At 49.1% G+C, this 14,748-nt stretch overlaps 1 protein-coding gene across 1 annotated transcript in view; it reads right to left on the bottom strand.

The window, feature by feature from the left end:
• The window catches only part of SLCO3A1 (solute carrier organic anion transporter family member 3A1), a gene marked incomplete in the record, with an annotated part of 298,673 nt that overhangs the window by 220,680 nt on the left and 63,245 nt on the right, over nt 1-14,748 (bottom strand).

Here is a 14,748-nt window from a genome sequence, read left to right as displayed (position 1 = left end):
AGCCACTTCTGGGCCAAATCCAGACTTAATGCTGAGACCTAAATTGTTTTCAAAAAACACTGAACTGGGTTAAACAAACAACAGACTTGCTGACGGCTGAAGGTGGTCTGCCGGCCGCTGGTGCAGCAGATAAAGGCCCGGTCCATTTCCCGCCTGTCATCACTAAGCTCCCATTGTCAGAGTCTCGAGACCCAAAAGTGTCAGATGGGTCCCAAAAGGGCCACCACAACCCCCCAGCCCCCTGCAGAGCAGAAAAGAAAGGGAAGGGGGGGGTATAGGGTGTCCAGGCAACGTGGCACCCCCCGAGCGAGAAGCGGAAAGACGCCACCTCTGCCGGTGACGTCCCGACTGCGGCCGAGTGACCCCGTCCAGGAAAGGCCAGGCTGAGTGTTCTCAGCACATCACAGAAGGGCCTGTGCATAAGCTGGCTTCCGGTTACAGAGCAGCTGCTCCTGTGTGCGTGAGTGCCGCCTTCTGCCTCAGGGCGTCTGCGAAGGCCAGGCTTGGACGGGGAGGGGTCTTCTCGTTGGACAGGAGCTTGGACCTGGGAGGGGTGTCAGGGTCTTCTCATTAGACCTCAGTTCCTGATATTACTGGTGAATCCGTACCTTTCTTTTTCACCTCAGGCCCATTGGCCCTCTTCTGAGGCAAAGGCTGCTGCAGGCAGACTTGCTCCTGACAGGCACCTCGTGGGTAAAGGGGGAGGGACACTGAATCCTCCACAGCAGAGATCCAAACCCTCCGGAGTTGCTGTGTCATATCCCGGCAGGCTGCTTGCCAAGGGCTGAGCAGAGTGACAAGGCTCCAGGGTAGGACCCATGACAGGTCATCTGCCCAGCGTGCACGAGAAGCCGAAGCCACCGAAGCCCAATGTCACCACTGAGGCGGGCACAGAGAGGAGGCCTGTCCCAAGCCAGGTGGCCAGCATGCCCAGGGCCTTCTCTCGGTGGTGGGCAGGACTTACAGTGCCCTTCCTAATACTGCTCCATCCCGAGGGGCCGTGCTCTAATGAGACAGGCCCGGGGGCCTGTGCCAGCCTCCCAGGCTTAGGAGGGGCCTTGCACAAGCAATACAGCCACCATAAAAACAACCGTGAGCGCTCCTGTGGCGTTTCCTACGTGCCCGGGGCTGCTCCAGGCCCTTTACTTATATCAATGTATCAAAAGCCCTGAGGAGGCATTTTACAGATGAGGGTAACTGAGGCACGGGGAGGCTGTGCGACAGGCTCAAGGTCACTCTCACCTGGAAGGGGTTGGCTCAGTCAGGATGTGCAAATGGCAGATAGTAAATTCAGAAGTTTTCCCTAAAGAGCACCTATTTACAGAGGTGATGGCAGGGCGAAGGGGCCCACCAAGGGACCCTAAGGCACCGGGACTAGCCACCAAGGGACCCCAAGGCACCGGGACTACCCACCAAGGGACCCTAAGGCACCCGGACTAGCCACCAAGGGACCCTAAGGCACCCGGACTAGCCACCAAGGGACCCTAAGGCACCCGGACTAGCCACCAAGGGACCCTAAGGCACCCGGACTAGCCACCAAGGGACACAACCACCAACTGTTACGTCTGAAGAGGCAAGAGGAGGGAGCTGTGTCACTGGAACCCCACAGGAGCGAGCCTGGGGAGAGGAAGGCAGCTATGGCAAAACCAGGGCCCAGCAGGGATGGGGGGAGCTGGGGGAACAGTGCTCCCCTCTCATTCTGGGTCTGATCTTGCTGAAGTTTCCTGGTGGGCCCCCACTTCACCACCAGGAAAATAAGGAACTGACACAGCCACTGTGGAAAACACCATGGTGGTCCCTCAAAAAATTAAACACAGAATTACCATAGGACCCAGCAATCCCATTTCGGGGTACACATCCAAAAGCAGTGAAAGCAGGGACTCCAAGAGATATCTGCACACCTATGTTCACAGAAACATCACCTAAAATAGCCAAGAGATGAAAGCAATCCACGTGTCCATGGACGGATGAATGGATGCGCAAAACTGTGGTCTATACATAAAGAGGAATATTATTCAGCCTTCAAGGAAGACACTTGTGACACACGGTACAATATGGATGAACCTTGAGGACATTATGCTCAGTGAAATAAGCCAGACACAAAAGCATGAAGACCATGATTCCACTTACATGAGGTCCCTCGAGTACTCAAATTTAGAGACAGGAAGTAGAATGGTGGTTACGGCCTGGGAGGGCAGGGTGGGGAGAATGGGGCGTTGTTTTGTGGGGACACACTTTCAGTTTTACAAGGTGGAAAAGTTCTGGAGACCTATTTTACAAAAATGTGAATATACTGAACTGTACAGTTAAAAATGGGCAAGATGGGGAATTTTATGTCGTGTATTTTACCACAATTTTTAAAAAACAAAAAATGGGGCAATTAGACCAGACCTGAGGTTTTCAGTGTGATCTGTGGAGTCCAGGGATTGTAGGGAGAGAGGGTCCATGGAGATGCTTTCAGGGGAGAGGGGGTGGCAATGGGGAGTTCAGAGGCTGGGCCCTGGGACCCAGGCCCACTCAGGCAAAGCGGCTCTCCTGTATCTATCTGATGGCGAGTGGGGGTGGGGGGATCCGACTTAAAATTTCCAACAGGCAGAGGGTCTGTCACACCCAAGTCTGAAAACCAGTGAGCCCGGCATTTTTAAACCCAACAGGCACATGGGTCACGCTGCAGCCTGTGTCTGGCGCCCCCTGCAGGTGTGCTGTGGCAGACCGACTACCTGAAGGCTGTAGCTGCATAGCTGTAGGAAAGTATAAACCACCAATTCTTCACAAAGGACAGATGTGCTTCCACGTCAGAACTGTACACTCATATCTCACTGAGGATGGAGACTCATACGTGCCGACTATGGATCGGACACTGCAGAGTTCAGCAGTCGCTACAGTTTTGAATTTTACGAATCGGTCAAATATAAAACATGGAGGGGGTAAACACCAGAGGTCCCGTCTCTTTATTTCCACAAGTACTACTTTGAAAGGAAAGGCTACGGTGAACCACAGTTAGGTGTATTAACACAGCCAAACAGTCGCGGGAGCATTATCTCAGAATAAAGAACAGGACTGTAAATTGAATGAACTGATCTTATGACAAACGCTCCACATGTTCCTTGTTTTTCTCATTTTTGTCTTGAACAGGTAAGACCCAGATCCAAGGAAGGCAGGCCCCACCCACCGGTATTTCAGTACCTGGGCGCAGCCCCCGTTTCTCAACACAAGGAGGCCCCTCTCACACCAGCCCCTGGTCCTGGCTTTAGGGCTCCAGGCTCCAGGAAACGTCTGCATGTGCGGAACTCCTCCAGGACGCAGGGTGCTGTGGAGGCTGACAGGAAAGGAGGGCGCCTGAGCAGAGAGGGGGACACACACACGGAGTGTAGCTCCATGAAGGTTAATGAGCAGAAGGTAATTTAGACTGAAAACTTAAAAGCGAGGAAAAGAGTGGTTTCTTTGTTCTTGTTATTTTTAGAGAGAAAGAATGAGAAACAAACATCCCAAAGTGGGAAAAAGTACAAATCACCGGAGATTAGAAGCTTCACACCCTGCAGGATGAAGGAAGAGAAAAGGTCATTTCCTGAGTTAAACATACCCCAAGATCCTCTCATTTCCATCACCTTCCTTTTACAAAGGAGGAAAGGAGGCTCGCTCAGAGAGGCTAAGCAACCTGGCCTAGGTCACCCAGCCTTAAGTCTCAGAGTGGAGATCCCGCCTTCGCCAAGGCCAGGAGAAGGAGGCCCCGCTCCCAGGGTGATCCTAATGCCCCAGATGCAAATCCACAAGCCCCAGACCTCAATGCCTTGCAGGGATTCTCAGGGCCCTGGACACAGTCCTAGCTGGTCACTTAATCACTGTCCTAACCGTCACACACACACACACACACACACACACACACACACACACTCACTCAGAGAAATAGCTCAGTCCCTTCCCAGGGGAACAGTACAACCCTGTCACCAGGCCAGTGAAACCCGCCTGCTTTCTCCCTGCCCTGGAGCGGTTTCAGCCAGCATGGGGCAGCGGGAGGAGGCACAGAATTAATTTCGCATTGTAGCTCCCTAACGACCTCTAATTGCATGGCTGGAGGCTTGCACATTAACGCAGGCAAAACTGGCCATAAATTTAAAAAGGCGACTTCCTTCCCACCATCCACCTCTGCCTCCCTTTCAATAAATCACTCTCCTAACATGGCAGGTGGCAAAGCCCAAGGCCAGAGGTCAAGGGAGCCCTCCCCTAACTGGATCCCTCATTAACATTTAGCAGCCCCTGCCCAGGAGGTTCTCCAGGGCTTCCAGGAACGACTGGGGCGTCACAAAGTAGGAAAAACAACTCAAGAGCAGTGGTCAGGATGTAGGTCATTTGCCCAGGCCTCCCACAGAAGATGAGATTTCCTCAGCTCCCACGACTGGCTGGCAGAGCTGCTGCAGGAGCTGCGGGCACAGGAGCCCCTCCGGAGATGCCCAGGGAGCCCCCAAGCTGTGATGAATACACACAGGTGCACAGACACACACGCAGCCAGGAGGGCAGATCTCACTGGTCTCCATCACTCGGGCAGGGCTCCAAAGAGCATGTGTCCGGGGTATCTGGATGGGGGAGGGGTGCAGCAGTGACACTCTTGGATCACCCTGTCACAAGTCCCTGGACCACAAAAAGTGCCCGTAGTTCAAATATTGCTTGGAAGTTCACTGTTTCAATGGATTGTTCCAGTCCACAGGGAGAGGTCGCCTGGCACCCTGGGAAGGGCCGGGGTTGAGCCTGGCTTCATCCCGCTGGGCCACTGTCCCTGAGCCTCACTCACTCCCCTCTTCTTTGAAACCTGGACGTGGGGGTGGGTCAGCATGGTGGCCGCATGGACTTGGGCTTGGTAAATTTTATTATCTACTACTATTGTTTTTCTCACTCAGACCAGGCAGGTGTCCGGCCCTCATGGAAGGTACTGGAAACAGATGAGGCTGACCCAGAGAAGAGCAGACACTTGAACCCTCCAATGCCAAGCAGGGGCTGTCACTGAGTATGGCCCCAGGAGAGACACAAGTCACAAGGCATGGGGCGGGGGACAGGAAGAGCAGGGGAAGGCAGGCCACAAAAGGAAGGGCTTAGGCAAAGGGCATGGTGGGTACGTGTGGTAAGAGCATCTGGTGGGAATGGGAAGAGGGAGGCAGGGGCTGGAAACATAGGCCCCGGAGTCAAACTGCTGGGTGCAAAGCCCGACTGCTACTCTTGAGCTGTGTGACCCTGGGCAAGTGACTTGGCCTCTCTGTGCAAAACGGGGCGGTGGGGGAGTCCTGCTATGGAGCTGCAACTTCCCTCCACAATGCCAGGCAGCTTCCAGGAGGAAGGAGGGCAGGCGCAGGCCCAGGTTCAGCCCAGAGGCGGGGGGGGGGGGGGAGCATCAGGGCCTAAGTTTAGAAAACCCGGGGCCTGCCCTTCCCCACCCAACGTCTCAGGACAAGGCTAAAATCTACTGGTGACCTAACAACCACGCTTTCTTTTTCCATTTACCCTCAGTCTACAGCTCTGTGGTTCCTAAGTGGACCGTACTCCGTGCCACGTGAATGCTAAATATAGAATGCAGAACCCTGGCGAATCTAGAGATTATTGTGCTAAGCCAAATAAGTCAGAAAAAAGTCAGGAACCATATGACTTCACTCATATGTGGGATATAAAACTGAAAGCAACGAAAGAACACAAAAGACACACAAAGAAACAAAAACTCATAGACACAGACAACAGTTTAGAGGTTATCAAAGGCTAAGGGGGCGGGGGGGTAGAAGAGGGTAAAGGGGGTCAAATATATGGTGACGGAAGGAGAACTGACTCTGGGTGATGAACACACAATGTGTTATACAGATGACGTATTACAGAAATGTACACTTGAAACCTATGTAATTTTACTAACCATTGTCACCCCAATAAATTTAATTTTAAAAAAGAGCTGTCCATTACTGAGAGGAAGGCATAGATTCTGGGTCTGGGTTCCAAACCTGACACCACCACCCAACTTCTCAGGACAAGGCTAGCTGGGTGATTGTGGGCATGTTACTTGGTCTTTCTGTGCCTCAATTTCCTAATCTATAAATGGGACAACAGTCCTACTCTTTACGGACAACAGTCCTACTCTTTATCTTGAGGGTTAGATCAGTAAATATATGTAAGACACTTAGAGCTTGGCACGTGAAAAGAACTATTATAACTGTAATAGAAACCACCGTGCAATGATGACACAAACACCTAGATACCAAAAACACTTTTCTATTTAAATGTCAGTGTTGCACATGAGCTAATCATCCTACACACAGCTGCTGGATTAATTTTCCTCAAATGCTACCTCGTCCCATCATTTTTCAAGTAAAGGGGTTGGGTTACCAAATAACTACTGGGAAAAGTGGGTTGAGGGAGGAGGAGAGGAGGAAACTAACATTCTTGGGTACCTTCTATATTCCTGGTCCTGTTCAAGGGTTTTATAGGCAATACCTCAGTTAAACTTGACAAGGAGCCCCATAACACAGATTAGTATAAGCCCATTTTAATGACGAGCAAATTGAGGCTCAGAAAACTAAAGTGGCTTGCACAGGGCCCGTGGCAAAGCTGGCATATGAACCCAGTTTCTCTTTTAATAATAGTAGAAATACTAGGACGAGAGAGAGAATGACAACAGTTCATTTTCACTGAGTGCTTACTCTGAGCCAAATGAATGCTTCACATATATTAACCCATTTGTTCTCAGAACAGCCCTAGGAGGTACCATTACTACCCCATTTTACATATGTGAAAACTGAGGTTAAGTAAGTTCCCCAAGGTCACATAACCTGGAAGTGGTGGAGTTGGCCTAATAAATGGTTCACTGTCTCAGAGTAAAACTTTGCACAATCTGTTCTTCCCAGGATGCTGCCTTCCGCTCTCCCCTTGCTGCTGATTTGAGGGCCTCACTCCCGCTCTGCAAAATACAGTTTGGAACCCCCTCCCGCAGCTGCCTGCCCAGAGCGCCTATTTGCCCCATGGCAGGGAGCAGTCCCAGCTTGCAGCTCCGAGCCCGTGTGGGGACAGGAGCACTTTCCTCATGACGCGTGCTCCAGAGAAAAGGCAGAGAGACGACAGCTGAGCACAGGAGTCCTTACTAATGCCATCTCCACTGAGCCCCCAAGGGCAGAAACACATCTGAACGCAAGTGGGTGGTTTCCTTTTACACCATCAGCTGGCCGGTGACGTAGCTACAAAATGTACCTCGTAACTCCTCCTGGAGACAAAACACAAAGGAAAGGGAGACACAGGTGGCCGGCCGCCTTCAGGACAGACTCTCCTGTTTAGCAGATTCCAGAAGCTGAGACTGGTCAATATGAACTACCCATAACTCAGCCAATGAATGACAGGCCTCGGTGTCCCACAATCACAGGGACCACAGCTTAGAAACACAAATGGGACAAAGAATGCCAAGGAGGGAAACAGAAGGAAATGACAGAATTCAAGAAGGTCTTGGGGGCGTCAGCAAAGGAGCAAATGTGGCCTCTGTGACCGTGGCTGGGAGGGTCTGCAGGGGCCTGTGAGGCTGAAAGGCACCGAGTGACCCTCAGCCACCTGGCAGGCGGCCTCAGCCTTCACCTGAGCAACGCCCTCCTCCTCAGCTCATCTGCCAGGACTTCGTGAGCCCCACGGTCACCGAGATAGTCCATACAGGCCCCTATCAGCACTACATACTTTCTTCTCTATTTGTAGGAAAGAACTTCGAAAGGGGACTGGTATCAGGAAAAGGTTCCCCAAATTAAATATCAAGTCCCTCGGGGTTCAAACCCTCCAGACCAGGGCTGTCCGAAAGAACTCTGTGATGACAAAACTGTCCTGCAATCGGTCCTTCTTTAGAACCACACACACGTGGCTCGAGTCTTGAAATTTAGTTCGTGCATCTGAGCGACTACGTTTTTCATTTTCTTTGGCTTGAATTAACTGAAACCGCCCCGTGTAGCTCACCGTGGCTACTACAGCTTAAGGCTGGAAAAACCGTGTACATGAGCAGACCGGGCTTCTACAGACATCACGTCTCCTACTTCATCACTCATTGAGCACCTACTACCTGCAGTCGTGGCACATTTTCGTGTCACTTCCTGTAATCACCACATCTCTAGTGAGACAAACGCTATCATTATTCCCATCGTGCCTGGGAGAAAACGGAGTCACAGAGCTCGTAAGTGACAAGCCGCCAGGACCAAGTGCAGGCCGACAACCACTCGTCTCATCCTCACCCTTCTTATTCTCACCATTCAGACCTGTGAAAACTTGAGTAATGGAGACTTATCTTTCCTCTTGTGTTCCTGAGGCAAACTGTGGTGTGGGACGTCCCGGCGTGAGACCGTTTTAAGGTCCTGAAAGAGCCCGTAACGCCTGCTAAAACAAAAAAGTTTCAAGAAGAGGCCCCAGCAAGAATTGTGAAGCTACAAAGAGGGTGGCTACGTGCAGACCCTGATACCTGTTCTGTAACACTCTCTGTGCACACTCACGTGCAACACTCCCTCCGAATTCACCAGGAAGGAAGTGGTCACCCCCTCGCTGTCCCACACACCAGCAACCCCTAAAAAAAAGCCCTGCTCACGAGAGAGAAAAGACTGAGGTTTATCCACATCTGAAGTATTAGACTTTTAATAATCCGGCTTTTTGAATTAAATAGTACCCATCCTCGAAGTGAATAGGAGTGGGCTTAATTTTAAGGTAAGAGGTACCGAGTGGCAAGAGTGACATTTGCCCTCAGGAGCCTGACCTTCCTCCCCTAACCCAGGACCTGTTTTTTAATGTTCTCTCTTCCTGCCTCTGAGTGCTGGCTCCCAGTTTTCCTCAAGGGATCAGAGTTACAGTAAGTCCTCACTTAATGTCGTCAATAGATTCTATGAGTTTCAGCAAAACGGCGTGGCAAAACCAATTTTCCCACAGGCTCATGGATATAAGCAAGAGTTAAGGTCCTACGGCGTCTCTGAAACCCTGTAACAAAAGGGTCCGAGGACCCGCTGGACCATATTTGCAAAAGCTCATTATGTTGCTTTTTCCTCTCCTGACTTTAAAGACCACTTCTTGCCATCAGATGTACAGGGCTCGGATGCTTAATATTCCTTATTTAATGGCAGAAACCCGATCAGCAAACTCACGGAGGACGCCAAAGTCCTAGAGGGGGATGCCTCCCAAGAGTGTTGCTATTCAAAGCCCAATGTGTCACTGTGAAAAGGTGACGTTATAATCAGCGTCTCGGGAAGGGAGGTCATTTACTGAATTACAAACGTTGGCAAGAGAAACTGGATTTAACACTGAAAAGAAGTTCAGCCAGGGAAAAGAACAGGAAATAAAAATGAAACCCCCGATTATGTAGGAATGGAACCGATAGATGCTTGTCAACTTGTCAACCTCACCTCTCTGGCTGCTTTCAAAATGTCACCTGTCACCAACAAAGAAAAAGCCACAGGTTCGCAATGTAGCCAGAGTTTGAAATTGATTACGAGCAGCCTTCAGAGGAAAACTCACTGGGTTTGTGTTTTTGTTTTTTTGCTCCAGTTAGAATCTGAGAACTACAAAACAAAGAGTAACTATGGCAGGCAGGGCATATTGCCAAAAGTGTTTAAAAGCAGTAATTTGTCAAAGAAATGGCATACGGTACCCAACTGGGCTCTTTACTCTAAAACGAATAAGAAAGGTGCAAAGAAATGGTGGGAGAAGCCGTGCCCCATGGGTTTCTATGCTCCTCCATATTCTGCCAGGGCTGCCAAGCATTCATACACCGAGTAGACATTTGTTGATACTAAGAAATTAGAATTAAGACAGGACAATGGTACAGTGATTATGTTTTTAAAAAGTCCTTATCTCTTAGAAAGAAATACTAAATATTTACAGATAAAATGATCTGTCTGAAATTTCGGAAACAGTCTGTCTGAAATAACTAAGGAGAAGGGAAAGCTGGGTGGAGGACAAGACGAAACAAGAAAGGCCATGTGTTGAAATTATTGGGTGATGGACGCTCTGAGGTTCATTCAACTCTCCTTTCTACTTTGGGATAGGTTTCGAATTTCCCACGATACACAACTATCCTACCAAATCTCAATCTGGGGCCGGACACAATCAGTAGACATGCTCAACTCATCACTTACTAAGACGTGACTTTGGATGAGTTAATTCTGCTGAGCCTGTTTCTTACTCTGTGAAATGGTCATGATGAAGATGAAACGAGAACACCCAAGGGCAAGGCTGAGCTCAGTGCCCTGCAAACAGTGGGCATTCCAAGGGGGCTTCCACCACCCACAGCTTTCTACATCATCTCCGGTGCAGACAGCAAGCCGGGGGGAACCTAATCTTCCACCCAGACTTTAAATTAAAAACCTGCTTAATGATCATGGATTATTTGCTTAATAGTCTCCAGCAGGAGTGAAACGCATTCTTAAGAGAACACGCTGTTTTGTGTGACTGAATAGCAATCTCTGTTTTCCCCCTTCACACACACACACACACACACACACACACACACACACACACACACACACAGAGCTAGTGGTCCCTCTCGGGTGGGCGCTCCGTGAATGACAGGAAGTCAGCGCCGCCTCCCCAGCTGCGAACACTCCCAAGTTCTGAAAATGCATCTCCCAGACGTCCAGACAGCCAGTTCAGAGACAGCGCTTTCCATTCTGAGTCTCAGCTTGGGTGAGAGGATCTGTCATGTTATTTCCTTGCCTGGATAATGCATCCCATCAGGGAACAGCATGTGACACCTATGAAAAACGGAGTTTACACAAGTCCTTGCTTTGGGAACACACAGAATGGTGTTTTGCTTTTTTCCCCCTCACAGCAGCTATGGTTTGGAAGACGGCAAGTCTCTTTGGAGGGTTCTGAGTAATTACTCACACGTGTAAAATATTCCTGAGCACATATGGTCAATACTTTCCAACTCCGCATCTACAAATAGATGTGTAGGTTCCTTTTAGCCTGGTGTTTCATTCTGTCTGCCCTGTGTTTCAAGCTTTTGCTTTTTATGACAGCCACTGGTAGTTTTCTGGGCAGCAGAGGAATACATCACTTGGAGAAAGAACCCCCTGGACTCAAGTTCCCACGCCCCTCCCCTGGCTGTCTGTTACTGGGCAGTTATTCCATCTCTCTGTGTCCTGGTTTCCTTCCATAAAATGCAGACAATTAAACCTAACTCAAAGGACTGTTTTGAGAATCACACCAGATAATATGTGTAGAGACCGGCGCCCAGTCTCTTGCACGTATAAAGTGCTTCATAAATGTTTGTTGATATTATTACTGTGATGGCCATGTCTTCTCAGCACCTTGCATGGCGATGGACACGTGGTAAGGTTCTCAATTAACGTTTGTTAAATCAATGAGTAGTTGAATGAAATGTAGACAATTAAATTTAACAGATCTCTGCTTGTTAAAAGGTAGTGAAAGCATTTTACGTCTCTCAAAAATACAGTACTATTATCTGAAACCTATGCATTACACTATTATGCAATTATAATTAAAGTTACTGTTCACTGGGCATGTAATAAAATTCAATCAAATTCCAGGCAGATGCCTCGGAACTTGTCTAACAAAAGTTCCAGGACAATGTGCGTCTCTCCGGGTTCTTTGCAGCAGTAGCCATGTGGAGGGCAATTTGGAGACAGGCCAGATGGGGCACAAGGACACTCACCAAAGGTGGATGAAGAAATCATCTAGGTGAGAGATGCAGAGAGCCTGGCCTGGGGCAGTGAGGCGGGGCAGAGAGGGCCCCAGGAGTCAGGCACAGGGACCCTCAGGAGCCATAATGCATAAGAGGCGGGGGCTTTCCAAAATGCACGAGGTGGGACGGACAAAACGAGGTGAGTCAATGACAAAGCAACACCGGGATGAAATTAAGAAGTTGAATTTTGGACTTACTGAGCTTAACGCCCCTCATGGCAACCAAGTAGAGATGTCTTTGAACAAGCCAGAAACACATTGCACACAGCTGTTCATAGCAGCCTCCTTCACAATAGCCAAGAGGTGGAAGCCACCCAAATGTCCATCAATGAATGAATGTGGTCTATCCATACAAAGGGATATTATTCAGCTTTTAAAAAGGGAAGGAAATGCTGGCACATGCTATAATATAGATGAACCTTGAGGACATTATGCTAAAGTGACATGAGCCAGATGCAAAAAGACTCATACTGTATGATTCCACTTTAATGAGGTAACCAGAGTCGTAAAATCCACGAAGACAGAAAGTACAGTGGTGATTGACAGGGGCCGGGAGTTGTTTAATGGATACCGAGTTTCGGTTTTGCAAGATGAAAGAGTTCTGTTGCACAACATGTGAATATATTTAAAACACTACTGAACTGTACACTTAAAGAACGGTTAAGATGGTGAATCTTAGGATACGTGTTTTTTACAATTAATTTTTTAAATTTAAATAAAACCCGGGAAATATGACGCTGGAGTCATGAGCCAGAGGAGCTCTCAGTTCCCCCAACTTCGCACCAATATTTTTGGACTGAACACTTGGTCACTCATACCCACTTTCTGCCCTCCGCAGCCTCAATCCATTCCCCCAGGTAGACAAGTAGAGATGGTCATTTGTTTACAGGCCACCACAGGCTCTCAAGAAAGTGTGACGTAAAGACATACGCGGGTGAGCGTGTTCAGCTGCCTGGACCTCTAACCTCCAGGATGGCTCAAGGAGGCGGTTGTCACCCTCTGATCCCATGTCAGCATCTCCTTCTGCTAAGACAGTTCATTTCCAAGGACACCCTATTTTGAGGGTCTTCAGAGCACACCAGGACTGAGCCCCTGGGGAGGCCCACTATTTGGGGAGGCCTTGGGAATGATATTACTTTAACTCGTTGATCTCTATTGGTTCTTTCGGTTTTCCTTCTTGTGAGCTCATCGTGCAATCTTTCTCACCCTCCCTTCTTACCCTCGCGTCCCACCCATGGTCTCCTAGGTTATCGACTCCCAACTCGCACAGAAAAGCAAGTCGGCTTAGCTGAGCCTGGGAGCGGAAAAACCCAATTCCAAGTTGCCCAACAGCAACGAATGTGCACCAGCTCAACGCGGCTGGGCCTGAAATGGGAACAAAGCTGTCTGGTGAGTGCGTTTCTCTCACTTTACTACAGGGAGATTGTGAAAACAACTCACGTGGTTTTCTGTAGGAACAAAACTTTATCTGATGAAAGGTTTAAAAATTCCCACGGAGAAGCCAGGGCCTGAGCGTCCTACACTCCTCAGAGCTGTCCTGGCCTAGAAATGTGTCACCATCTCATCTCGTGCTTTAGTACAGCTCCAGGCACTTGTGGTGGTGGGGGGCATGGATAGAGGTGGGGAGGACAGAAAGAGAGAGAGAGGGGGAGAGGGGAAAATAATTAGGGAGCTGGTTAAGCCACTTTGAATACTTAGCACGGCACCCTTGGGGTCCTATATTATCCTGTTGGGGACATAACTGTGTTTACAGACGGGGGAGAGGGGAGCATAATATGGAAAAGACATGAAATACAGTCTTTGGGATGATGGCACCCAGGACCGTAATCCACGCCTTGCCACGAACTAGCCGAGTGACGCAGCGCTTAACCTCCATCGGCCTCAGTTTCTTTACCGTAACAACCCCTGCTCCCTGGGCTGCAGGCGGAAGGAGCGAGAGGCCACGTGCAAAGCGCCCGTTCTCTGACTGTCACACAGCCGTGACCCCATACACACAGCTCGTGTACTCAGTGTTACTGTGGTCATTATTCAAACCCACATATGCTTAACACACTTGTCTAAACACGCAGACAGCTGCTGCATTTTCTTTGTGACAGCAATGAATCCTAAAACTGAACTCTTGCTCACAACCAGTAATGAGACCAATATAAAATAGCATAAAAGCACCAAGGTGGGAGGCATTTGCTCTTTATACAGCCTGATGGCCTTTAAATGGCCTTGTCTTCGGCTCCTGAGGTACAGGTATTAATGTGTACTTAAGCCAATCCAGCGGATCTGGGGGGACCAAGACCAGGTCCTCTCCCCTGAGATACAAATGTGCCTACAGATCTGAGGCTGGAGTCGGTGAAATGATTTCAATCTAATAATAGACACCACTGGGTTTTAAAAGGTTCCTTCCAAGTGTCCACACACCCTTTGAGAACCTATCAGAACCTTGCTGTGTTAATGAGGCCTCTTGCGGGGAACCCAAATTCCCTTTGTAAAGTCCATTAACAACCCACAAGGCAGGTGGGCAAACGTGACTGTTCTTAGTTATACGGCCTGGCCCAGAAAGGGCAAGGATATGCTTACGACATTAGAGAGAGAGGGAGAAGAGAAAAGCAGGTTTCCTTGGAGAGAAAGTAGGATGCACTAACCCCAACTCCCCAGCCCCCGCCCCGCTGCAATTCCCAGGACGTGAGGCTAGGTAATTGGCAAATATAGGAAGGAGGTTTCTCAAAGGAACCAACTATCCCCAAAAGCTTTGGGATCAGAAGCTTTTTGCCCATAAACAGTTTGCCAAATTCATTCACATCCCCAGATGATTTGGGAGACTCTGCACTATTTTCTGTCTGTCTGTTGTGTTCAATTCCCCTAACAGCACTTTTCTCAGTAAGAACACATGGAAAGTTTTGACTTTGAGAGTTCAGATTCTATTAATGATCCAAGTGCATTTTTAAAATGGTTTTTGCTTTCAGAGCCAAAACAAAAAGTTTTGATTTTCCTATGTGTGCATGACTTCAAGCCAGCACAGAAAATTTGCTGAATATTACCCAAAACACCCAGTTAGGCAAAGGTAAGGCAAGGGAT

The sequence above is a fragment of the Rhinolophus ferrumequinum genome, chromosome 28 (assembly GCF_004115265.2).
Source record: "Rhinolophus ferrumequinum isolate MPI-CBG mRhiFer1 chromosome 28, mRhiFer1_v1.p, whole genome shotgun sequence".
Classification (NCBI taxonomy): domain Eukaryota; kingdom Metazoa; phylum Chordata; class Mammalia; order Chiroptera; family Rhinolophidae; genus Rhinolophus; species Rhinolophus ferrumequinum.
Note: the sequence above shows the minus strand (reverse complement) of the source record. Positions and strands in the feature narration are given on the sequence as shown.